This window comes from Eptesicus fuscus, chromosome 7 (assembly GCF_027574615.1).
Source record: "Eptesicus fuscus isolate TK198812 chromosome 7, DD_ASM_mEF_20220401, whole genome shotgun sequence".
NCBI lineage: Eukaryota > Metazoa > Chordata > Mammalia > Chiroptera > Vespertilionidae > Eptesicus > Eptesicus fuscus.
Window position 1 is genome coordinate 33,812,254 of NC_072479.1, and position 27,458 is coordinate 33,839,711.

The following is a 27,458-nucleotide window of genomic DNA, read 5'->3' on the forward strand; positions in this document are numbered from 1 at the left end:
AAGGCAATGCAGATATAGCCCCTACCTACCCTCTTGGTTATCTTGGCACAGATTTGGAAAAGGTTTGGGGTGCTCATTAAGAAAAATTAATTCCTTAAACCTTTAAAGTCATCTGCCAGTTTATTTAAAGATTCATTTATTAGTTCTTTCATCAAATACATTTATCTTGATGAATTATTGTAGAAAAGACTATGCTAGGTTTCGGGATTCATGAAAAAAAAATCAAATAAAGATGCAGCTTTCACAAGCTATGGAGACCACTGTGTTTCGGTGGTTCCTGTGGTGTCAATAAATGCATCAGGAGAGTTAAATCCAATATAATAACCAGCAGTGGTTTGAAACACTCATTGGGAAGGTCCTGGGGCTAGAATAAATAATGAATCATCATTATGAAGTGCTAGGTCCCTGGAGAGTATGATCGTTGGGCCAGCCAGAGATGGGATGAAAGGACTCTCTGGTTGCTGAAACTCGGTGAGAATACAGAATCAGTAATAAATCCAGTCCCGTCTCAGGGTACACGATAGGAGAGAGACAGAGCTACTGCCTCTCCCAGGTCTATTGTATTTTCCCATTTCTTATTTACTAGGCCTTGCGTTATCTAAACCCCAGAGTTTTCTTCTTTGGCCCTAATGAGCGTTTCCCTCTGAAAATTGTGGGCCACTGTCCCCACGGAGCTGCTAACAAATATAACAAATTCTAGGCCTGGAACGACAAACCATGTGCCGTAGGCCTGAAAAGGTATAGGAGTCAGATGGTTGTGAGTCCACAATATTTGCGTTGTTGTTAATGCACAAAACTTAACACCGAGCCTGCAGGTTGTGGGGATTTATGGATACGATTTTAGCTTTTAGAAGCTGTGAGATAATCTTCAACATTGAAGATATCTGTTCAGATTTCAGTTTGAGAGAAATCTAGAGAATCTGGTGAGGCCTCCAAATATTCTGAGGAATATTTGAAACAGGTTAAAGGCAGAGGGTAGGGCGGGGAGGGGATGGCTTTGAGTACCAGAAGACACGGGGTGGCTTGTGAACCACAGTTTTCTTTAGAAGGGAATTGTTGAGGCCTATTTCCTTTTATTCTTTTTTAACAACTGTGAGAGGTAGTTTCTTAGACTCCCATAGTGTACAGTAGCCCCCTTATCCTCGGGGTATGCATTTTAAGACCCCCACTGGATGCCTGCAACTGCAGCCAATACCGAACCCTATGTACTCTACTCTGTTTTTTCCTACACATACAAACCTACGATAAAGGCAGTTCCACGGATAGATGTGTTCTTATTGTAGATCTTAGCAACCTCAGCATATGATTTTTTTTTTTCTTTCCCTATTGAGAACTTTAACCTTCTCACTTAAAGGAAGCACTTTACTGCTCTGGCGTATCTGAATTGCCAGCATCACTACTCTTGTGCTTTGGGCCATTATTGAGTAAAATAAGGGTTACTTGAACACAAGCACTCACTGCAATATCTCAACAGTTAATCTGATAACGTAGATGGCTACTAAGTGACTAAGGGGCAGGTAACACACACAGCACAGAGCTGGACAAAGGGATGATTCACATCCCGGTCGGGTCAGAGCAGAACTCATGAGATTTCATCATGCTATTCAGAAAGGTGTGCGACTTAAAACTGTTTATTTCTGGATTTTTTCCATTTAATATTTTTGGACCATGGTTTCCTGCAGGTAACACACTGCGGAAAGCAAAACCACAGATAAAGGGGGACTACTGTCTGCTGTTTCCATTTATAAAAATAGTTGCCTGTGAAGTAAGATAATTTAACTTCGATTCATGTGCGTCATAAATACGGTATAGTCCTAGGGAGAGCGCGGTTCCCAGCTGGGTCTGCTTCGGGATCCTATAGGCTGCTTGTGGAATACTAGCATGTGATCTTGTTTAGTTATTTTATTTTCTCATCTGTAGAGCGGCTCTAAGAGAGCTTGTGTTGTGACTGAAGGATCAAGTAACTGTATGTGAAGCACTTACAACCATATCAGGTACATCTTGACGTTCAATAAATTGAAACTCTTATTATGACAGTTCCAGAAGAAAGTTGCAAAATCTTTATTTCCTGAAGATAGTGAAAAACTGAAGAGATTTTCATTAAATTGGTGATATTAAGTATGGTCCTGGAAAAGGGAATTTGATAACCTTCCCACTCCCAAAAAGTAAATTTTATTTTTTTTCTTTTAATACAAAAGAATATATGGTTGATATAACAATTCAAAATATTCACTAGTATATAAGGTAAAACTCTCCTCCCCTCTAATTCCATTCCCTGAGGGGGTCCCCATGAACAGTCATATCTTTCCCCAGTTACATGGAAAAAATATACATATACATATATATTTCCTGTTGTTTGATTTTTAGACCCCCCCCCATTTTTTTTTTTTTTTTTTTTGGCCATAGCAAATGATGCTGCAATGCACACCTTATATGTTTTACTTCTGTAGGACATAGTCCTAGAAAGATGCATGGTTAAGTCCATGCATAGTTAATATTGTAATAGGTTAGTTTTGAGAAGAGTCTACTAGTTAGGATTTAACTGACTTCAACTCAATATGGAAGGCTTGCATGATTGAAAAACAGCTTTAAAAAAAAAAAAAGGCCTATTGACCACCAGTTCAGTGAGACACTAAGTGACTAAGGTTGGAAATCAATGTTTATTTCTCTTGGACTCTGCAAGTTCTAGAACTGTTGTCTTCCTAGATTTTATTTCAGTAACTCCGGTCCCCTGGGCACAATATTGCAGTTTTGAAGCTGAGGGATTTGTTGAAAAGGAATGTCCTTAGCTGATTGAAAGCCATTCTGGGGGCTCAAGTGAGGTCATTAGTACCTTTTAGTCAACAGCAGGGGAGATGGCAGTCCCAAGTGCCATCTTTGTTCACATCTCTGAGGAGCTGTCAACGTAACCAAAGCAATTTTCTCTCGTATTTTTAAAAGTGAAATCAGCGTGGAGAAGTTCAGCTCGCCTCGTTATCCCCCTCCTACAGCTGTCACCTATTTGGACAAAATGGAAGCTGGGGATCTGCACATTCTGGGTGTTTGGAGGAGGAAACCTGGCAAGGCACGGTAGGCAGCTGGGGATGTTTCTCTTTCTTTGCCCTCCAGGCTCTCTTATCTCCTCCTACTTCAAACACGTTCCCTGCCAAAGCCTCATCCACATCTGCAGAAAGAGAACACTCCGGGGATGGCACTGGAGAGCACCCGGGCCCGCCTCTCCTCCTGGGCTAAAGGCGCTTCTCTTAACTAGCTGATCTGTCCCCGAGAAAAAGTCTTATTTTCTCTTCAGTGCCTACAGAAGGGGGAATTAATTTCTAATTTTGAGTTCATTTTTTATGTAAATGTTAAAACTTTTCTCGAAAATAATACATAGTTTAAAAACAACACAGTGCAGATGGACTTAGAATGAAAGGTAGCGTGTACCCACCCCTCCCCTCCGCAGCGCTGCTCCCATTTTTACCTCGTTTCTTCTGATGACTACCTCCAGCTCTCTAAACAGAATTCTTATGCTGCTACTTCTTTTCTTTTAAAAAATTAATGTTATATATTACCTACTGACCTTCTATTATCTGTGAGAACTTACTTCATTTATATTTCCTCCTCCCTTCTTTTTTCCTTCCATCCAGTACAGTTAAATCATCATTTTTAATTCCTTAGTGGGTAATTGCATGTTAGGATGTTTCCACTCGTAGTAAGACAAAATCAACTCCAAATACTTAAGCAGCGAGGAACATATCTTTTTCCCACAATAAGATGTCCCGATTGGTCAGCTATAAGGCTAATTAATTCAGATGTCTGAAAGAATATGGGAGCCCAGTGCAGACTTTGGCTAAAAGCAGCCACAAACCTGCTGCTAATGACTGACAAGAGATGTGGAGTTACCACAATGTAGATCAATCATGATTTACCCCTGATCGTTCCTGAGCGCATGATTCCAAAGAATAATGTTGACAAGGAAATACAATCTGGCTTCTGCTAACAAGTAAAAGTAGAGGGAAGAAGAAAGGGGCGGGGAGGTGGCTGTAGGTGAGGCCTCAGGAACATTCATTATACTCAACTCAATAGCTTTAGTTTATTTATGCTTTTTAAAAAAGATTTTTTATTGATTTCAGAGAGGAAGGGAGAGGTAGAGAGAGAGAGAAATAGAAACATCAATGAGAGAAAAATCATTGATCGGCTGCCTCTTGCCCGCCCCCTACTGGGGATCGAGCCGCAACTCAGGCGTGTGCCCTGACTGAGAATCGAACAGTGACTTCCTGGTTCATAGGTCGACACTCAATCACTGACCCACATGGGCCAGGCAGTTTATTTATATGTTTACTTATTCTTCCATGGACTCAATTAAATATTTCTTGAGTCCCCAACCCTTCCCCTCAACAATCTTCCTTCCCTTCCACTTCCCAGCGTTTGTCATCTGTGCTTTTCCATCATCACGTTTGCTCCCATTCATAGTCTGTCCATTTTTTAGGTGTTCCAAGTTTGATGCATAGGTTAACTCTAAATATTGAAAATCAACAATTAATGTTTATATTATTGTGGCGTATAATTCTTTTTCCTATTAGAAATTCTATCTTCTCTTGTGATTTGATTTTGCCTACCACTGTGCCTGGTGACTAACAGGCACTTGTGTTTGCTGAATGAAAGAATGTGCCTGAGGCTTTTATAAATGGATACTACCTGTAATGGAAAGTCCAATAGGGTGGAGAGAGGGTGGGGCAGGGAGAGGAAATGTATGTAGGAACACATCCAAATTTAGAACCAACCTTCTCTTGTTGGGTTCTGATGGTAAAGACACTACGGAAACGAAGCCTTTGGTGTGGGAGAAACTGCAGGTTGCGTATGTAAGTAGCAGTATTACAGGGTGTCCCCAAAATGTATACACACTTAAATAGCTGATAGCTCAATTGATGTTCCTTTCTTTTCAGATTCAGCCTTTTGGAATTATTAATGGTATTTCAAGTGTGTGTACATTTTTTGGAGGGACACCCTGTATACGATTACTTCTCTCTAAGAATTAGAAGAATCTTTCTCCCAAAGTCAGTGATGGGACATGTTATTGCTGGCTTGTGGGACGCGCCTTGTTCTGTACCGAAGCACCTGTGTGCAGGGTGTAAAATAATTCATTTTTCATGGTGCCGGCATCCAGGTTGCACACAGGGGAACATACAGGCTTTCAATGAGGATTTACCTCAACAGGCCACCTCCCCGTGATAAATGACCCCCGGGGAAAGACAAATGAAGCTTGGCACTGGGCAAGCTGTTCTCTGAGCATAACTCTGCTCTCCAGGTATTGTCAGTGAGGATTCCTGGTGAGGGGAAATGGATTGTGTCCGGGGAGAAAAAAAACACACACAGGGGTGATATTGCAGCGAGGACTGTGCGTGAGGTGGTCCAAGGAAGAGTCAATAACAGATGGAGAGTTAGAAACGTGAGCCTTTATATAGGAAATCTTTGTGGCTCTAATTAGAAGCAGAATATGGATTCAGCTCAGAAGGCAGATCCGACAGACTTGCCACTCTGTTTCACTGTTCATGCAGTTCACATGATTTAGCATATTGGTGGGCAGAAACCCTGGTTACAGTGTCGCTAATTAGAATATCTGTGCTTGCACCTAGTGGACCATTTCCCTGGCTTTGTATCTCAAGCAGTGAATAGAAGAGGGAATTTTAATGATGCCCCATTAAGGCAACTAAACAGTGCAACCAACAGTTTGCAGTTCCTGAGCTGGCATTGTTAATAAAATTACTTGTTCCAGTGGCATGCTAGTTCTGTAACAATAGGCGGTTATTGTTGGTTCTCAAAGGACCACTGATTCAGGTACCGTTTTGGATGTATGTAGGAAAACCGGTAGGAAAAATTTGTGTTGTTTTTTTTTGTTTGTTTGTTTGCATGGAGGAGAGAAATAATTTTATTGAAATGTTTTAATAATAATTATTTTGGAATAGTTTTCTCCCAACTTAAAAGTAACTGTGGAAATTGAATTGCAGAGAAGTGGTGAGTCAAAATTCCTCATCATTAAATTTAGTATCGGATAATAGCATGGGTTCTGTGAGGGGCAGCCTTGTAAGCAGCCTGCTGCTGTTCAAAGGGAAAAGGTTGGCTCAGGTTTGAACTGACCTTTGAGATTCAAGGCCTATTGAATCTGGTTCTCATAACTTCTCTGAAATGGACACAGCTCCTCTCCATTGCTCAACCCCCCTCTCCCCGCTGCCACACACACCCCTTCAGGCTGAAGCCAGATTAGCCCTGTGAATACTAACTCTAACCTGGACCAGATCACCTGCCTTTCCTAAACTGGAGACCTGAGACTGTGGGTAGACTGCTTGCTGGAATCTGACTGGCGCTGGTGGTGGAGCGGGAGGGCTGTGGTGACTGGTGTGACTCGCCTCAGGCCGGATTCTTTTCAATGCCAGTTTTTCCACTGTGAGTGGCGGGCTTGCTTGTCCCCTGCACCTGTTTATTCACCTGCCTTTGCTTCCTTTTTGTTGGGAGCCTGTGCCCTCCAGTGTCAGGCTTTGCATCAAAATAGCTCCGTCCCAGCTCTAAAGGCCATGGCCCCTCTCTTCCTGACACACGTTGGGGCCCAGGCTGGAGGAGAGCTGTAGGCTTTGCCCCCTCTGACATGGATTTGAAAGCTGTTTCTTTTGTCCTTATTGATGGCTGAATCACCTCTCTTCCACGTGGAATTTTAATCTATCATCTCTTCTGTTTTACTTTTTCAATCTTCCTCTGTCCACTGGCTTCTTCATTTAGACCCACAAATGTGTTTAGATTTTCCTTACAATTAGCCAAACCATGTTTATTTCTGTATATGTCTATGTACGTATCTTTATCTTATCTCCATTTTCTCTACCTGATCCTCCACTGAGCTTGGCCAAAGTTCTTGAGTCCAGCTATACTCATTGCCTTCATATTTCATCAGCTGTGTGCCCTTTGCCCTTTCCAATATGTCTTTTCCCAATAACATTTATCTGAAATAGCTTTGTTCAAGTCACTAGTGGCTTTTTAAAAAAAAACTTAAATATTTTATTATGGAAAATGTCAAACATACATAAAAGTAGAGATATGATTATTCTTACTGAATTCCTGGTAATTTCTTTCTTACAATGCTTTCTTTTATAATTATCACCACCACCTCTCTCCCATGCTCCCATCTCATTCCCATTTTAGGCCAATTGTATAAGTTAAGGTAACTATGGAAATTGAACTCTACATCTCTAACAGAGAAGAAAGACATTAAAAATATGTATAACCACCATATCATACCTAACAAAATGAACACTTCCTTGATCTCACCTGATTCTCAGTACATATTCAAGTTTTCCTGATACTAGTTGTCTCTTAATTACCAAAATCTTTTGCCTTATTCCTTTTTGTTAGTTTTTTGTTATTCCTCACCAGAGGACATTTTCGCATGGATTTTTAGAGAGAGTGGGAGAGACAGACAGAGAGAAAAACATTGATGTGGGAGAGACACATTGATTGGTTGCCTCCGGCACGCACCCTGACCTGATCAAAGGTACATGCCCCTGACCAGAATCGAACCCAGGACCCTTCAGTCCATGGGCCGACGCTCTATCCACTGAGCCAAACTGGGTAGGGCTGTCTTTATTCCTTTGCTTTAACAGTCACTGTTGAACTTTTTAGTAGGGTAGAATTAAACTCAGGGTATAGTGATATCCTTGCCTTCACTTCACTATCACATTTTTCCTTTTTCCAGATGAGGGTTAAGGACACGGTCTGGATAGAGTATCATAGATTCCTTTCCAATTCAACTATATATCTCTAAGTAGCATTTCCCTAAGGAAGCCTTCCCCAGCTGCCTTCACCTTGCCAGACCCAATCCCCAATCCAAGCATTTTTCCTTTCTGTCCCCATACAGCCCCTGTATACACATATATATATGATGGAGGTATGTGTATATATCTATATCTATCTATCTATCTATCTATCTATCTATCTATCTATCTATCTATCTACACACACACACACATACCTCCATCATTGCCATAGGTTCCTGGGTTTGTTTGTTTGTTCCTGCTGGACAATGAGCTCATATTCATCCTTGCATGCCTAGTGCCTAGTTGAATAGTACTGCACTCAACTATCTAATGAATCCTTAATATTAGTTAACAATACTATTACTGGTGTGTAATAGTGATTGAGTACTTACTCTGTGCTAGGTTGTACAGTAAAGTGCTTTCCATGCTTTATTTCACTTAATCCTGATAACACTCTTAAGTCAAGCCCCATCATCACTGTTATTATGTTACAGATGCGGAAGCTGAGGCTCAGTGAGATTGTCACTTGCCTATGGTAAGAGAAACGGGTGGTATAACGAGACTGTATGGCACAGAGGTTTGAGTCCCAGGTCCACTACTCCTTGACTATGGGCAAACTTTGTTAAATCTGTACACCTCTGCTTCTCCATTTGCAACATGAGGATTGTGAAATCTTTGTTTCGTAGAATGGTGGAGCACTAAATGGGACAATGAATTTAAAGTAACTTGAAAACTGTTGGATTTGTGAGAAAATCATGCAAAAATTTTTAGCTATAATTTACTGTTTTCATTTGAGTAAAACTGCCTTCCGCCACCCCCCCCAATACCCCTCCCCAACCCCCATTGTGTAATGCACGGAGTTGTGATCATAGCATACATTCAATTTAATGGCCTACTTTTCCAGTTATGAACATTATTATATTACTACTAGAGGCCGGTGCACAAAATTTGTGCACAGGGGCGGGGGGGGGGGTACCCTCAGCCCAGCTTGCACCCTATCCAATTTGGGACATCCCTCTCACAATCCTGGACAGCTGGCTCCTAATCGCTCACCTGCTTGCCTGCCTGGTCACTCCTTACTGCCTCCCCTGCCAGCCTGGTCACCCCCAACTGCCCCCCCACCAGCCTAGTCGCCCCTCACTGCCCCCCCTGCCAGCCTAATCACCCCCAACTGTCCCCCTTGCTGGCCTGGTCACCCCCAACTGCACTCTCTCCCCACCGCCAGCCTGGTCACCCCTCATGGCCCCCCGCCGGCCTGGTCGCCCCACACAGCCTGCTGTTCAGTCATTTGATTGTCCCTCACTAACCCCCCTGCTGGCCTGGTCGCCCCACACAGCCTGCTTGTTCAGTCATTTGGTCATCCCTCAATAACCCCCCTGCTGGCCTGGTTGTAGGCAGCCATCTTGTGAGGGCGTGGGGGTCAATTTGCATATTACCTCTTTATTATATAGGATGCTTTTTCTTTTTATTGTGAAGTGTATCACACACAGACAAGAGTATATACAACAGTGTATATGCACATTTTAAAGAATAATTATAAAATAAAAAGTTGTGAATACACCAACTAGATCAAAACATTTCCAATGCTTCAGAAACAGCTCTGTGTCCTTCTGTGAAGGTACTCTCTTTTTCCCTTCTAGAGAAGGGTACTAGTTCTGTGTTCCTTGTGGTGTTTCTCTTTACAGCTTCATTACCTATGTATATATCCTTCAATAACATATTGCCTAATTTTGGAAAACCGAGTAGCAAACACGAGCCTAGCTGTGTATGGAAAAGGCAACTTTGCCACTGTCAGAGGAAGACAAGACATAACCGCACAGTCACTTGGTCAAAGCCTGGTCTCAGCTTCCCTGAAAGTTTTCAGAACCCCCTTTTGAGGAAGTCAGGACACAGTCAGTGGTAAATCCTGGGAAGCAGGCCTTGCCACAGGTGGGCCTCTGGCGGGAGTACAGATGAGTGTCCAGTAGCAATAGGATGAAGGGAAAAGACTGTTTTGTACTGTTTTCCACTTTTGAGCTTACTGTGACCTACCTCAGACTTCCAGGAATAGGTCAGTGCAAAACATTTCTCTAGAAGGAAATGAGTATTCTCCACTGACCCAATGGTCAGGGGGTGGAGTGGAGAATAGAATCATCAGATGCATCTGCCAAGTGCACCTGAGAATCTTGGCCAGACCTCATTTGGGCATTTTGTCCTCAGATTAAAATGATGGCACACAGGCAGGAGGACCTGGCTAATGGTGGTCCTCAGAGTGTCAGCCTTTTGGATAACATTGCTCTGGTTCCTCTCTATACTTATTATATAACCACCATCTTTGCAACTTCATTACCACTGTATCGATCCTTTTATCGCTTTCCTCCTGGACATTCCATTTGCTTTCCTTTGTGTTGGACCTCCTGTTTTCCTAAATCCCATGTTTTTCTCTTTCTTGGTTTACTTCTTCATTTTGATGGAACACATTATTGTATTTTCCAGCGTATAAGACGACTGGGCATATAGAAGATTTTCCTGGGTTAAAAAGTCGTCTTATATGCCGGAAAATATGGTAATCAGTTTTAGTTAATACTGCATTAATGGGAGACAGATTTTTTTTTTTTTTTTTAGATCATGAATGTCTTAAAATGACTGTATTCCATTTTAACACTTGATTGATAGTTGGGTTGAATATAGAATTCTAGATTGTATATTATTTGAAGCCATTTCTCCATTGTCTTCTCTCTCTCTCAAAATTTGTAGAATCTTTCCTTTGCCTTACTGTTTTGAAATTTCACAGTAATGTGCCTCATTTTAGGGTTATTTTAATCGACTGTATTGGGCACTCAGTGGACCCTTTCAATCTAGCATCTCAGTTTTGGGGAATATTCCTCAATTATTTTGTTGATTATTTCTTTCACTTTGTTTCTATTTTTCTGGAGCCTATACTACTTAGCACTGGATTTTTTTGATTCATTCTTTTGTTTTTCTTATCTTTTTCTCTTGTTTCCCATATTTTTGTCTTTTTCTATGTGTGAGTGTGCTGTCTATGGGAAATTTCCTTAACTGTTTTTTTAAAACTTTTATGAACACATTTTTAACTTATTTGGGCATTTTTTTGTACTCTGAAAACCCCTTTAAAAATAGGATGCTGTTTTTTTTTTTAAAGGAATGAAATATTTTTTTTCTAATTAGTAACATGTTGTTTGATGCTTTCTCTTTTTGCATGGTCTCTGTTTCTACTAAGTTTTTTTTTTTAATAAAATTTTTCTATGTTCTATACAGGATTGAGCCGATTTTTATATATTTAGAGGTATTTGTGTTTCCTATTCTGATTGCTGTCTCTCCATAGCCAATGTTTTAAGGTTGGCAATCATTATTATTGGCATGAATACAAGAAAATAGGCACTCACAAAAACTCTTGGTGGAATATTTATGACAGCATTTTTTTGAGAGCAAGTAGTATTTCTAAAAATTTTCAGAGGAGGGAAAGAGGGAGAGAGAGTGGGTGAGTGAGCTGTCAAGGGTACTCCTGAGTTTTTGGCCCAGTACTGATCTGTGCATATGTGAGTGGAAAACTCTGAGAACAGAAAAACAACCACCAGCAAGTAGTGGGTGGAACAATTACTGAAATTCAAACAAGGCTGGGGATAGTTCATGTTCTCACCAGCCATATAAAAAGACCTCATTATATCAAACACATTGGATAGAAACCTCCAAAGAATATTGTATTGTCTTAGTATAAGATTTAGGTTGGAACTAAATTAGCTCTCCACAAGTGACTGCTCTGAATCCACTATAACAACTAACAATGCTTTAAAGTAAGTCTTTAAAGCATTCAATTGACTCCAAGTAATTATCTGTGTGCCAAAAAATAAAATAAAAATCTAATCTGATTTAAAGGAATACAACAAACTCCAGAGATGATAGAACTAGCAGAAAATTAATGCATCTACTATAAATATACTCCATATGTTCAGAGAGGTAGAAGAAAATAGGAGCATGTTGAGAAAAGAAATGGAAGATATATATCTGTAATGAAAAATAGTCTGGGTGGGATTAATAGCAGATTAGGCAATGGAGAAGACAAGATCAATGTACTTTAAGGCAGTAATAGGAACTATCCCAAAGAAAGCACAGAGAGCAAGAAACCTAAAAAGCCTTAAATAGAGCACCATGTTCTGTGGGACAATATCAAGCAGCCTTATTTACAAGTAATTGGACTCCCAGAGAAAGAGGGGAAGGAGAGCAAAAAATGTTCACAGAGCCCAGCCATTCCCAGTCATTGGACGAAGCTTGGAAAATTTCTAAGGGGCTTTTGGTGACCGTGACCCATGCTGGACCAGGTCCAGACTTGGAGTGCCCTGTGTGGATGACACAGCTGTCTCTGGGCTGTTCCAGGAACCAGACTTAGACAATTTGGAGGAAGATGCTAAGGTACAGGGATCCCCGAGGGGCATGACACAGGACAGGGGCTCCACTCGCCTCCTGGGAGGGAGTGATGACTCCCACCCTCTCTCATATCCCAGGGAAATGTCTAAAGCTGTAGTTGGGAGATGGTAAAGCTTCTGTCAGCCTGAAGGACAAGTTGCAGCAGCCCCCTTCCCGGAAGCTCCCACTGCCGTCCCTGCTGCTGGTGGCACATGATGAGAGAGGGAAATGAGCTGCTCTTGTGGGATTTCAGGATGTATCCGTTACGGCAGCTACCCGATTATTCCCCCAATTCATCGTCCTACCTCCCCCATGTTTTAATTACCTGTGACCTGGGATAACCTCTAGAATGGCTAGCATCACTGCAGTGGTCTTTTTTTTTTTTTTTTTTCACTCTTTTGGGTTTGCTCCAATCTAGCACAGTGTGATTTTTATAGTTCAAGAATTTCACAACATTTCTAGTGAGTTAGTGGCACTTGGTTCTCTTTTCTTTATATCATTCCTGTCATTTTTGGGATTTGGGGTTAAGAGAGTAATTAAAGTTGTATGCTTAACCCACCATTTTGAGTCAACCTTCCTCTCATTGTTTTAATTTGCATTTTTTGATTCCTAGTAAGATTGAATATTTTCCCATATGTCTGTTCACTAATTATTTCCTAATTTGTGAATCGGCTGCTCATGTCCTTTTTTTCTTTATTCATTGCAGTATTCATTTTTTAAAAGTTAAGAATTAGTGTTCAGCTGCATTCAAATTTATTGATTCCAAAAAATGCCCTGTGCATGCCTGTTTCCCTGTATTTAGCATGTTGGTCCATGCTTTGAGTTATTTTCTCTCCTCTGTCGTCTATTTGTTAAATTGGATCCTTCATAACATTTCTACAAAGACTTTTAGTTCAGCTACAGACCTAGTCTTCAGTTATCATTCTCCAATAATCTATAATAATAAAAGCATAATATGCTAATTAGACCGGACAGCTGAACAACCTTCCGGATGTCATTCTGGACATCCTTGCGGCCGGAGCCACGGCAGCCAGGGCCAAGGCAGAGGCGGTTAGGGGAGATCCGGCAGGCAGACGAGTGGTTAGGGCAATGAGGCAGGCAGGCAGAGGTGGTTAGGGGTGATTAGCTAGGCAGGCGAGTGGTTAGAGATGATCAGGCAGGCAGGCCAATGGTTAGGAGCCAGCAGTCCCGGATTGTGAGAGGGATTTCTGACTGCTGGTTTAGGCCCGATCCCACAGGGATCCCTGCAGGATCAGACCTAAACTGGCAGTCGGACATCCCCTGAGGGGTCCCGGATCGCGAGAGGGTGCAGGCTGGGCTGAGGGACCCCCCCGCTCCGTGTACTAATTTTGTGCACTGGGCCTCTAGTCTATAATAATAAAAACGTAATATGTTACTCTTGCACGATTTTCATGCATCGGGCCTCTAGTTATTTATAATGGCTGATATTAATTGTGTACTTCTTTTTGTTAGACATTATACTTAGCATTTTACATGTTATAATTAATCCTTAAAACAGCCTATGTAGTAGGTCCATTTTACAAATGAGGAAACTGAGGTTTACAGATGAGGTTACATAACATGCCTAGAGTCACAAAGGTGACAGGACAGGGATTCAAGCCTGTTCTGCCAGATGACAAAGCCCCTTAAACTACGATACTCTGTTTATTCTTTGGAATTCCTGTAGTCCCCTTGGCTGCATCAGTTGGGTGTAGCATACTCAGTCTATGTATCATTATTTTTTTGTTCTTATATATGTCTTATACTTCCTATTCAGTTGTGAACCTTTTAAGGTTACATACTTTTACCATATAAATGCTTTTCGTATCCTCAGTATAAATCTCAGTGCTAACAAATGATGGGCCCTCAATAAAGTTTGTTAAATGTATCAATTTTTTGGAATCTTTTTTGGGTTAATTACTTACCTAGCAGAAAATTTTTTTGCATGCCAAGCCGAAAGGCATTTTCTTTGTAATTTGTCTCAGCTCTTGCCACAGATTAAGTACCGTCCCTCCTCGATCTCTCTCTCATGGCAGGTTATTTAGAAGGTCGTTAAGTGACAGCCTCAGCACTCCATAGATTTCCATTTGTAATTATGAAGAACTAATATGCATGGAAATTTCCAGAAGTGAGCTTAATTTCTTTGGCTCCTTTGCAATCAGGTGAAACTTCCTAAATGAGCCTTGATTCTCTCTCATCACTTTTCCACAGATAAAAATGTCAAGTCTGTATAAAAGTTACCTTTGAAAATAGCAAGACAATTTGCAACAACAGCAAAGCAGCCCACTTTCACTGGTACCATGAGAGTGGTTTGGGTCACTGCCCTTCCGTTCTTGCATAGAGTTACCAAGTTCAACTGTATCACTCTTCTCAGTCACTGAATCTGTGGATGAAGGAGAGAAAAAACCTACAGTGTCATCCAGATGATGCTAATTCTCAGCAATTTATAGCCCCTTCATTTTCCCCACATATTTTAGAGCCACTCATTTCCCAGCATTCCGAAGCCCAGTTGTGCTGGGAGCTGAGATGAAGTCAGATTTTCTCCATGCAAAGAGAGCAGAGTGAAGTTAAAGATATGTATCTGGATCCCAGCATCCCAACCCGAGATGGTAATACTGAAAGGCATATGTAATGTTCACAAAGGGTGAAATAAAATTCTCATCACAAAATTCATTTTCATTTACTTACCTTATGAATAGAACTATATCACAAATAATTTATAGGTGATTGCTATGAAATAAAAAAAACTAAAGGTTTTAGAGACTTTGATCAATATTCAGGTTTAGAAAAATCTTTGCAGACCACTTATGTCTTTATTGCTCATCTACAGAAGTTTGCAATGTAGAGCTTGCAATAGTTATAAACACACATATTTTTATTGATTCATATACACTATATCTACTGTCAGAAAGGGTTTGAAGTAATTTACAATAAAGGCACTGAACTACAACTCATTGCAAGATAATTATGTGAATTGTGATGATTAATGTGACTGGGTTAGGAATGTGTCTGGTTAAAATTCAAAGAAAATGTGACAGACAATAGCTTAAACAAGAAAGAAGTTTATTTTTCTGAAACAAAAAGAAGTTACAGAGCCCAGGACAGCCCAATAATTCCATCAGGGACCCAGGTCGCTCCCATGTTCCTGCTCTATTCTCTCCTAGAGTGTGGCTTTGATATCATGGTTGCAAGATGCTGGCTATATCTCAGTCAGGTGTCATGACTCCTTTAGGCAGGGGAAGGGGACAGAGGCAAAAGGCTGATGGGCACACCAGCAGAATTCATGCCTCTTAAATAGCTTTCCTTCTGCTTAGATCTCATTTGCTAAAATTCAATCAGAAGGCCAAAGCGGATGTAGACTAGGTGAATGTTTCTAGCTGAGCACATTGGCAGATTGAACAAAAGATATTGGTTTTGTTTCATGAAGGTAGAAGGGAAAAATGGATATAAAAACATGTTTGCAATAGTAACTGATTTTAAAAATAGGCATATTTAAAATTTATATGTCCAAGTAAGTGTTTTTAGAAAAAAATTTAAAATAACCCAAAGGAATAGTCAATCCCACAGGTGTGAGGTGATATCTCATTGTGGTTTTGATTTGCATTCCATGATGATTAGTGAGATTGAGCGTCTTTTCATGTACCTGTTGGCCATCTGTAAGTCTTCTGTGGAAAAATGTCTATTCAAGTCCTATGCCGATTTTTAAGTCAGTTGTTTGTTTGCCTATTAGGCTGTGTAAGTTATTTATATATTTTGGTTATCAATTCTTTATTGGATGTATGATTTGCAATTATTTTCTCCCACTTTGTAGGTTGCCTTTCATTTTGTTGATGGTTTCCTTCACTGTGCAAAGCTTTTTTAGTTTGATGTAGTCACATTTGTTTATTTTTGCTTTTGTTGCCCTTGCCTGAGGAGGTTGATCCAAAATATATTGCTGAGGCTGATGTCGAAGAGTGTAGTGCCTATGGTTGCTTACAGGAGCTGTATGGCTTTAGGCCTTGTATTCAAATCTTTAATCTGTTTTGAATTTATTTTTGTATATCGTGTAAGATAGTGGTCCAGTTTCATTCTTTTGCATGTAGCTGTCCATTTTCCCCCAACATAATTTATGAAGAAACTTTCTTTTCCCCATTGTATATTCATGCCTCCTTTGCCATACATTAATTGACCACTAAGCATAGGTTTATTTCTTTCTGGGCTTTCAATTATCCTATATAATAAAGAAGTAATATGCAAATTGACCCTCACACCCTTGCACAAGATAGCTGCCCCCATGTGGCCAAAGATGGCCGCCCCCATGTGGTCAAATATGGCTGCCACAAGATGGCCAGCAGGTGAGGGTAGTTGTGGGCAATCAGGCCAGCAGGGGAGGGCAGTTAGGGGCGACCAGGCCTTCAGGGGAGGGCAGTTGGGGGAGACCAGGCCTGCAGGGTAGGGCAGTTGGGGGCAATTGGGCCGGCAGGGGAGCAGTTAGGCATCAATCAGGGTGGCAGGAGAGTGGTTAGGGGGTGATCAGGCTGGCAGGCAGAAGCGGTTAGGGGCAATCAGGCAGGCAAGCAGTTGGGAGCCAGCAGTCCCAGATTGTGAGAGTCCCTGTGGGGTCAGGCCTAAACCGGCAGTCGGACATCCCCTGATGTGTTTTGTTCCTTTGTATGCAGAGGTTCCTTTGTAAAGGGGTCCCAGATGTCCGGCAGTCGGACATCCCCTGATGTGTTTTGTTCCTTTGTATGCAGAGGTTCCTTTGTAAAGGGGTCCCAGATTGGAGAGGGTGTAGGCTGGGCTGAAGGACACCCCCTGCCCCCGCAGTGCACGAATTTCGTGCATCAGGCTTCTAGTGGCCATATAAAAAGACCAAAAATGACAAGTGTTGGTGAGGATGTGGAGAAAAGGGAAACCTTGTACATTGTTGGGAGAAATGGAGAATGATGCAGCCACTGTGGAAAATAGTATGAAAGTCCCTCAAAAAAATTAAGACTAGAACTAATTTCTGACCCAGAAATTTTGTTTCTTGGTATTTACCCAAAGAAAACAAAAACATTAATTCAAAGAGTTGTATTCACCCATATGTTCACTGCAGCATTACTTACAATGGCCAAGATATGGAAGTAACCAAAGTGTCCACCAACAGATAAATAGACAAATAAGATGTGGTACATATATACAATGAAGTATTACTAGGCCATAAAAATAAATGAAATCTTGCCATTTGTGATAACATGAATAGACCTAGAGGGTATTATGCTAAGTCAGACTGAGAAAGACAAATACTGTATGATTTCACTTATATGTGGAATCTAAAACACAAACAAAACAAAACAAAACAAAACAGAGAGAGACTCAGACACTGGGAATAAACTGGTGATAACAGAAGCTTGAGGGGATGGGGTGGGGGTGGGGGTGTAACAGGTTAAAGGGATTAAGAGGTATAAACTTCCAGTTATGAAATAAATAACTCGTGGGGATATAATTAATATAAAGCATAGGTAATATAGTTAATAATGTTGTAATAACTTTACATAGTGACAGGTAGTAACTAGACATCATGGGGATCATTTTGAAATGTATATAAATGTCTAATTAGTATGATATACACCTGAAACTAATCTACACTAATAAAAGAGAAATATGCAAATTGACCATCACTTTGCAATGCCCACCAGCCAATCAGGAGTGAGTATGCAAATTAACTGACAAAGATGGCAGTGGCCCCACCCTCCAGCCACTCTGGGCCTCTGGGCAGCATGCATGCAGGCATGGAGTGGCCTGGCAGGGCGGGACGCCTGCTATGAGAGGGAGCGTGGGGGCCAGGGGGGGCGGAGGGAGCTACAGGAGCAGTGCTCTGGCTGGAGTGAAGACTGAAGGCGGTGACCTATGCTTTATATTAATTATATCCCCATGAGTTATTTATTTCATAACTGGGTCCTGGGTGCCGGAGGAAAACCAGTGCCGGCAGCCAGGGGAAGGAAGGCCTATTGCACGAATCTTCATGCAATGGGCCTCTAGTAGGATAATATATGTTATACATCAATAAAAGTGCTTTAAGGGATAATATTCCTGTGATTCCTATGCTCCAAAAGAGAGAGAGAGAGAAGAGAGAGAGAGAGAGAGAGAGAGAGAGAGAGAGAGACAAGAAAATCAGGCATTACTTTAAAACAAAATTTTCTAATATGCATTCCATGAAATATTAATAGGCACTATTTAAAAAAAAGATTTCTGAGTCAAATTAGTTTGGGAATCCACAATTATGCCACCAGAGCCAATAACATGATAGAAACGTGTTTTGTAAATTTCCAAGGGAAATAGAATGGTATAGTTTCTTTGGCCACAGAACTCTTTTGTTGACTTTTAAAAAAATTATCTTTATTGTTGAAAGTATTACAGATATCTTTCTTTTCCCTCCATTGACCCCTGCCACCCTGCTCCTGCCCACCCTCAGGCCTTCATTTTTGAGACTAGTTTAAAAGGGATCCCAATTTGAGAAATGAGTAGGATTTTATCTTGTCCTTGACCAAAAGAAATTCTTTTTTATCTTAGCTGTATCTGAACACGTTAGTTAAATCTACCCCTAGGATATTTTTAATGAATACTGTTATCAAAAGGAATTAAAAAAATGTTTGAGCAATAGCAAAATCATTGAAATTCTTCTCCTGTACACACACACACATACACACACACACACACACACACACACTATTTCCCCCTTAATGAACCAGCCATATTAATTTCTATCTTCTTTTTCTATATTATTTTTAATAGCACATATCCATTCATTAACTCTTTCATCAAAGATCTCTATGTATTAGGCTCCTACAGTGGTTATAAACAGAGTAATAACAATAATGATTCGTACTGATGAGGAGATAGTGATTATAGACCCATCTAAGATCACTCCATTTGTTCCCCTCCTCCTCAACCCCGATTTTGCAGAGCTGTTAATGTGGTTTATGTTTTCTGTATTGTGGAGCCGGGTGTCTACAAAAGTCTAGCTGAGATTGAAACACTGAATGGAAGGAGGAAGGTTGAATATATTGTGCCTCAGGGGCTTGGGAGATTAGAATAAAGACCCAGGAGCTAAAGGCAGTTAGCAATAGTTAAGGCAACACTTATCCACTGTCCCCTTTATTCCTGGCATTTGTGGGACCTCTGCATACAAAGGAACAAAACACAATCCCTTTACCTAAAATTATTTTTGGAACAAATTGTATCTCTATTGTTCAGGTTATAAACTCAGTGCAGAACCCAGTGCCTGGCACTTTTAAGCAGTCAGTGACTACTTTTGTTGAATACACGAATGAATGATGGGGGAAAGTCCCTGGCTCTCAATAAGTTCAATTTGGAGACTTTTTCCAAACATATATTTGGAATGTAGTTTGGTAAAGATAAGGAGAATATAATAATAACTTAAATACAAGGTAAAAATATAAAAAGTGCGTTTAAGTACTAGTATGCTCAGGACTGCATCTCAGTGATTTTCTCTTTTGCTTTCCCATAGATATGTCTTCTTTTTACCTTGCTATTTTTAAATTTCAAAACAGAGTAATATTTTTTTTAAAAAAAACAACTAAATAAAAAGGGGAAAAATGCCCATGATCCCACTATCTCAAAAAATTAAGTATCTGATAATAAAAAATAGTAATAGTAAATTGACTTTATGAAACAGTAGGAAAAAAAGTAGAAATATATATTTTTAAAAGTATGATCAGCCCTGGCTTGTATTGCTAAGTAGTTAGAGTGTGGGCTGGAGCACCCAAGGTTCTTGGGTTTGATTCCCAGTTAAGGGCACGTACCTGGGTAGCAGGTTCGATCCCAGGTGCAGATCAAGGCACATTTAGGAGGCAACCAATCGATGTGTCTCTCTCACATACATGTTTCTCCATCTCTCTCCCTCCCTCCCTCCCTTGAATTCTCTTTAAAAATCAATGGATTCCACATATAAGTGAGTTCATATGATATTTGTCTTTCTCTGACTGGCTTATTTTGCTTAGTATAATACTCTCCGGGTCCATCCATGTTGTCTCAAAGGGTAAAGAGGTCCTTCATTTTTACAGCTGTATAGTATTCCATGATGTAAACGTACCACAGCTTTTTTATCCACTCATCTACTGATGGGCATTTGGGCTGTTTTCAAATCTTAGCTATTGCAAATTGTGCTGCTATGAACATAGGGGTGCATATATTCTTTTTGATTGGTGTTTCAATCTTAGGATCTATCCCTAGAAGTGGGGTCACTGGGTCAAATGGCAATTCCATTTTTGATTTTTTGAGGAAACTCCGCACTGCACCAGTCTGCATTCCCACCAGCAGTGTGCTAAGGTTCCTTTTTCTCCACATTCTCACCAGCACTTGTTTGTTGACTTACTGATGATAGCCACTCTCTTTTATATGTGGGATCTAATGAACAAAATGAACTGACAAATAAAATAGATCCAGAGACATGGAAGCAAGTAACAGACTGAGGATTCTCAGATGAAAAAGGGAGGTGGGCAGTGGTAGAGATCGACCAAAGAACTTACATGCATCTATGCATGTGGGAACCATGCCTGGATGCCTGATAGTCAAGGCCAGTGAAGCACAGAGGCCTTGTTGTTAATACGCCAGATGTTCAAGGCCACCCTGAACATGGGAATCTTAATCAGGCTGGAGATACCATAAGGAAGTACAATTCCACAATATACTGCCCATGTGTGCCCTTTTGTAGCCAAAATGATTGATGTAAATATTGGCACAAAGTCTTCTTTCTCTATGTGGTACATACAGGTTACTAACCAGCTAGTCTGCCAGAGGGAAGGCTAGGGAGAAAAAGGCTAGAGAGCTCAGATGGAGCTGAGAGCTGGCACTGCTACGATGTAAAGCTAAGAGCTCACAGAGAGCTCAGATAGAGCTACCAGGTCAAGAAGGAAGTGTACTGCTGAGCTGGAGAGGCTACTGAGGCTGTAGCTCTAAGGAAGAGCTCAGGTGCCGCTACTATGTAAAGCTATAGGTCTGGGGGCAGCGTGTGGCTGCTCACATAATACTTGTGGGTACAGAGACTGATGCTGCTTTGTGGGAAGGATGTACATGTTAACCAGCTGGTGTCCGGCTGCCTGCCTGTATAGGACTGTTGTAAAGAACAAGTTTGTCTAATGGCTATGTGGCCTCTGGCTTCTGCAATAAAGACTCATTCTTCTATACCCACAACTTTTCATGGCTTCTCCGTCTAAGACCCGGTGTCCTAGGAGCTCCAGCCCCCAAGCAGAGGGACTCGGACCCAGCACCTGTTATTAGTGAGCAGAGGACAAAGGAGGAACTTGTTCTAAGTTCCCAACAGTTAGTACAGTGGGCAGGGTTGGAGAAGAAACCTGCCCCCGCTGGTGTAGTCGGGAAAAATTTAAAGAATAGATGGGTTCAGAGCAACTCAGAGCAGCAGTGCTGAGCAGGGCTCTTGCTGGCTCTGACAATGCATAACCCATGGACACAGACAATAATGTGGTGAAGGCCTGGGGAGGGGGCGGGCCTGGGGAGGAGGTGGTCCATGGGGACAAAAGGTGGTGGTGGGGGGACATCTGTAATACTTTCAACAATAAAGAGAAACTTAAATAAATAAATAATCAATGGAAAAATATCCTCAGGTGAGGATTAACAACAACAACAAAGTGTGATCAATAAAAACAATAGCTAAATGTCCTCCAGAGAGCAAAGGCAAACAAATGTGGAAGAGAAATTTAGAAACCCAGTTAGAGGAATTAAATTCTCCAGTGGCTTTGGACTCCAGTCCAGAAGTAGATTAAAACAAGAAAAATGGGACTAGGTTATTACTCAAAGAGAAGGTCATTTAGAAAGTGGGCTTTGGTTCCCACATCTCACTTCTTGGTGGATATGTTAACTAGAAAACTCAAAGCCCCTGGATCTTGTTTCTAGTTGCTCTTGCTTCCTTCTTGACCTGAGTATTTCTAGAAGGATCCATGAGTGTCTTTCATGTGACACAAATCACGTACTGGCCTCCGCTGCTTGGAAGCCGGCCTTTCTGTTGGGCACTGTTGTTGACCTTTATGGTTCTGCACAAAAGCTCTTTCCCCTCAGTGTGATGATCAGTTAGAGATGACCTCAGGAAGGGTTTCTTGGGCCTTAAGAATGACAGAGTGAAGTGGGATGGGTCCTTTGAGTGTCACCCACAGACCTTTGTCTCCTTAGCTCATGCACGCACTGCCAGGGCAGCAGGGCCAGGGAGCTCAACACCTGCTGCTATTTTGTCCTTAGACGCCACTGCTGGCTATAAACTAGGCTGCGATGCACATCTTCATGTAAATTTCCCGGGCAATTATCTAGCGATACAGCCTATATTCTTAGGCTATATTCCTAGAAGTAGAATTGCAAGGTTGGACATTATAAAAATTTTTCAGCTATAGACAAATGCTGCCAAATTAACCTTTTATACTGGATCCATGCCCTCTTCCCCATTAGTGGTTGTAAATCTCCCTTCACCCTTATTAGCAAGATATTATGCTGTTTGATCGTCGCCACTCTATTATGTGAAATAAGTTTTTGCTACTTAAATGCATTTTATTTTATTATTAATGAAGATGAACATTTTTATGTTTATTGACCATAAAATATTGAGTATTTTTATTACCATTGCTTTAAAACTTTTTCTTATTGCTCTGAAAAGCCTTTTCATATAAATTATTTAAGGCTTTTCCATAGAAGTTTCATTCCCCCAATTTTCTGCTTATTTTAACTCAGTTCACGAAATGTGTTGCTGTTGATTCACAGGTGTTTTAAATTCATAGGTACAGTAATTAAATTTAGCAATCATCTTATTTATACTTTTACTTTCAGTGTAAAGCTTGGAAATTTCCACTTGCATTTTCTTTTGGCACATTTATATTTTTCATTTTGCCTTTAAATATTTTAATCAAATCAATTTAATTTTGTTTTTAATTTACTGATTCTTTCTCTTGCTATGGGTCACATTTTTCTTTCTTGTAGTAATTTTTGCTTGTATATGAATGTGATGAATGCTACCTACTTGGTTGTCCAGAATTTTTTTCTTCCTTAATGAGTTTTGTTCAGCATGTAGTTAATGTTCTTGTGCGTCAGCATGATTCTTGCCAGGTTTGTTTTTCAGCTTTGTTAGGGCAGGACTAGAGAGGTGGTTACTCGAAGGCTTCCTTAGCCAAATGTTGAGCATAGCCTTTCTGGGAGTCTCTACCAAATGCCCAGGGTGTTCAGCAAAGTGTTTTCACCGTGACTGGTTGGAACTGAAATGTCTTCCAGGGCCATGTGGGCCTTGGTTGTTGTTCAGCTCTCAGCATCCTGGTTGTTGTTCCTTCCCTGGTAATTCTCTGTGGCCCAGCCTCATGGAGTCTCATTTTGTACACACAGGTGAGTATTTGGCCTAAGATTCAAGGGGATTCTGATGCAGATTTTGGGTCTACTTCTCCGCACAGCTCCTTTTTTCTGGTGCCCTGCCCCACAAGTTCCAGCCACCTCCGTGGCTGAGTGATTCCATTTCTGTTTTGCAGCTCAGCGAGACCGTCACACCTTGCGTGGACTATGCTTCCCTCTGCAGTCTGAAAGTTTTTTTCAGGAAAAAATCTGGCATGGTCATGTGGTTCACCTCATTTGTCTCCCTTTCTGAGCCAACTTAGTTCTGTTTATCCTGTTGTCCAACATCTGAAAACAGTTACTTCACATATTTTCTTTAGGTTTATAGTTGTATATTGGGGGAGGACTAGTCCAGTAGCATTTACACTCCTGCTGGCCAGATGCATGTATTTGATATGCATTATTGAGGCTCTGATTGGCTACCCAATATCCATTCCCAGCCCAATTTTCCCTCTCTACCTCCCAGCTGCAGAGACTGAAAAAGTTAGATATTCTGTATAATAAGGAATGGTTCTGGACCTGGCCTAGCCAGTGATACAGAAGAGAAATTCTTCTGAGGTTTCTGCAGACAATTTAACTTCCTGATAAAAGGAGATAGACACTAAAGGAGAGCTCTCTCTCATTAGCTTGACCTGCATTTACCTCTTGACTTCAGTATGTGAGCACTTGATGTCTTGTGTTATGATAGCCATCTTAGATTATGAGGTAACAAGTCCAAGGACAAAAAGTCAACCCACTGAGGATGGTGAAGAGGAACTTCAAACCATCCTTAAGGTACTGACCAATCCTGAGATGCCTCCCTACGGGGTTCATGTTATGTACAACTCAACATCCTTGTGTTTTAAGTCTGTCAGTTTTTGTTGTTGTTTTGTTACTTACTAGTATAGCCAGAACATTCCTAACTAACATAGAATTTATATCTGTATTCCAAATAATTGGTCAATTATAAGACAGTTTAGTTAAAAAAAAAAAAACTATTGAAACAACTGCGTTCTCATATACTAAATTATGATATATATTATGGTCTTTTTATGGACTTTCTAGTTTATTCCATTGGTGTATCTGTGTAGGGCAAGAGTTTCTACTGCCCTTAACTTATGACTCATGATATTTCTTTTCACCTTTATAATACTCTTTTTAGGCCCAATGTTCTAGTAATTTTTAAAGTGATTTAGAAGAACAACCTTTTCTACTTTTTGAGGGTCATGAGATTGGTAGAGAATTGAGGGCAATGTAGACATATTCTCAAGGTTTTATGGAAAGAAGATGAAGGCTGTTGATATTTTGGTATTTTTTGTTAAACATCAGTGTTGCATGTAGAAGTTTCAAGTGCAGTATGACTTTAAGAAGAAGAAAGCAAAGAAAATTGATTTCAAAGTCATAAATAGCTGCTTTTTTATGGGCTGAGAAAAAATGCAGTTTGAAAGTTGAGATCAGAAGCATTAGCAAATAGGGAGATTAGTTGTACAGTAATAAGAAAATATAATGCCCCTGTTCTCTTTCTGCTTAAGTGATAAGCAATTAGTTTGCGTTCGGAGATTTGCAATGTGATAGAAGCTGAGAAAAGCAGGCCCTTTAGTTTGCTAACTGAAGCTGTCAGCTGGGAAGGATGTTTTGCTTGAGTGTTGACTAGGGGTTAAATGAACTGAAAAAAAAAATTGGTAATTTTTGTTGATTTTCCATTTATTGTAATGGCAAATATCTGCATTTTTTCTTCTTCTTCCAGTTCTAAAGGCTAGATTTGAACAATTATCCATGTAAACTAATTTGAACAGCAAAAGGGCAATAGGATTTGAAACCACTTGCTCTTTGAACAATAAGATTCTCATCTGGACTTTGGCTAATGTCATTGATAAGTACTGAAAGATGCCTTTAAAGACCTGCTAGAATTAATATAGTTCTGAAAAAAAATAATATTGAATACACAATTTTCTAGCTTATTCTTAATTATTCAGCCTAACATTACTAATCCTTTCTGAGTCAATTAGTATATACATTTATTGATCAGTGTTTATTGAGTGGCTACTATGTTCCAGGCACTGTTCTAGATGCTAGAGGTATAGGAATGAGCAAAGCAGATGAAAAGCTCAGTCCTTATGGATACATTTTTATTTGGGAGAAAGAGCCAATAAACAGATAAACAAGAGAACAGTATGTCACATAGTCATACTTTATGAAGAAAAATAATGTAGGGTAGGGGGAATAGAGAGTGATGGCATGGGGATGCTAAAAGTTGATATTTAATTAAGGACCTAAAGAAACTGAAGGAATGGCATATGGAGCTCTCTGGGGAATGACTGTTAAGGAGAGGGAACAGCAGGTGCCAGGCCCCTGAGGTAGGAGCATGTTTCACATATCTGAGGAGGAATGACATGACATACGTGCTTTAGCATGATAACTTTGACTGCTGTACTGAAAATAAACTGGAAGGGAGAAGGATTAAAACATAGGGGTCAATTATGGAGCTGCTGAGTTAACCAAGGTGAAAGGCAGTGGTCTTGGACCAGGTTGTAGGGTGTTGACAATAATTAGATACTGCATGTATTTTAAAGGTAGAACTGACAGAACTTGCTGAGATATTGGGTGTGTGTCCGACAAGAAGAAGAGTAGTTAAGGTTACCGTGGAGGTTTGGGCCTTACTGAGATGGGGGACACTGTACGAGTAGGTTGGGAAGGAGAATGGGATTGGAGCTGGAGAAGGGCAACGGTTCAGTCTGAGACAATGACCTTTGAGATGCCCAGTAGACATCAAGGGCGAGGTCTGGGCTGGAGAAAAAAGTTTGGAGTCACCAGCACATAAATAGCACTAAAGTCATTAGACAGGATGAGATCACCCAGGGCGAGCGTGGAAAGAGAAGAGGTCTGAGCTCTGAGGCACTTCACATTATTGACTTGATCTGTAACTTTTGACAAGTCTCTTGATCTCTGTATTTCTCAATTCCTAATAGAGTGTTGAACAATAAAACTATGTGAGCCACAAATGAGAGCCACAATCCTAATTTAAAATTTTTAGTAAGCACATTAAGGAAAGTTTTAAAAGTGAAATTAATTTAAGTAATATTTATTTAACACAATGGGTTAGACAGAATATAGGACGCAAACATGTCTGAGATACCTAAAATGTTAGTATGTTTCCTTTCTTTCTTTTTTTTTTTTTTTAAAGAATAGTTTATTGATTTTTAGAGAGAGAGAGGAAGGGAAAAAGAGAAACATAATTATGAGAGCTCAACATCAATCGGCTGCCTCCTGCATGCCCCCCACCACCCCACACCAGCGGGGGGTAGGGCATAACACGAGCAACCTTTTGGTGCATGGAACAATGCCCAACCAACTGAGCCACACTGGTCAGTGCGAGTGTGTTTCTTACATGGAGAAGGTACTTTGCAAATGTGATTAAAGTTAGAATGATCAGATTATGCTGAATTATTCATGTGGGCTCAATCTAATCACATTTGTTCTTAAAAATGGAGAATCTTGTCCTGGCTGGGTGGCTCAGTTGGTTGGAGTGTTGTCTCGTACACCAACAGGTTGCGGGTTTTATTCCTGGTCAGGTCAGGTTGTGCAAAGGAGGGAACTGATCAATTTCTCTCTCTCTCTCTCTTCTCTCTCTCTCTCTCTCCCTTCTCTCTCTATAAAAAATTAATAAAAATGTGTGTTTTTTTCGAGTGAAAATTAAGAAAAAAAAGAGACTCTTTCCCAGGCTGTGGTCAGAGAGATGTTAGGAAGGAAGGAGGATAAGAGAGAAGATGTTGCTGGCTTTGAAGGTGGAGCAAGGGGGCCACTAGCCAAGGAATGTGGGCAACCTCCAGAAGCTGGAAAAAGCAAGGATACAGATCCTCACTTAGAGCCTCCAGAAGGAACGCAGCCCCGCCAAAACCGTGATTTTAGCTCACTGACCCTGGGTTGAAC

The 27,458-nt window shown here is 40.6% G+C and overlaps 1 long non-coding RNA gene across 1 annotated transcript in view; it reads left to right on the top strand.

The window, feature by feature from the left end:
- Positions 1 to 1,929: 1,929 nt before the first annotated feature.
- LOC129149768 (uncharacterized) overlaps positions 1,930 to 27,458 on the top strand; it is a 36,280-nt gene continuing 10,751 nt past the window's right edge. Inside the window, exons 1-2 of the long non-coding RNA XR_008556574.1 lie at positions 1,930 to 1,994; positions 2,941 to 3,069. This is a non-coding gene — a long non-coding RNA (uncharacterized LOC129149768). The remainder of the gene's footprint in view (positions 1,995 to 2,940; positions 3,070 to 27,458) is intronic.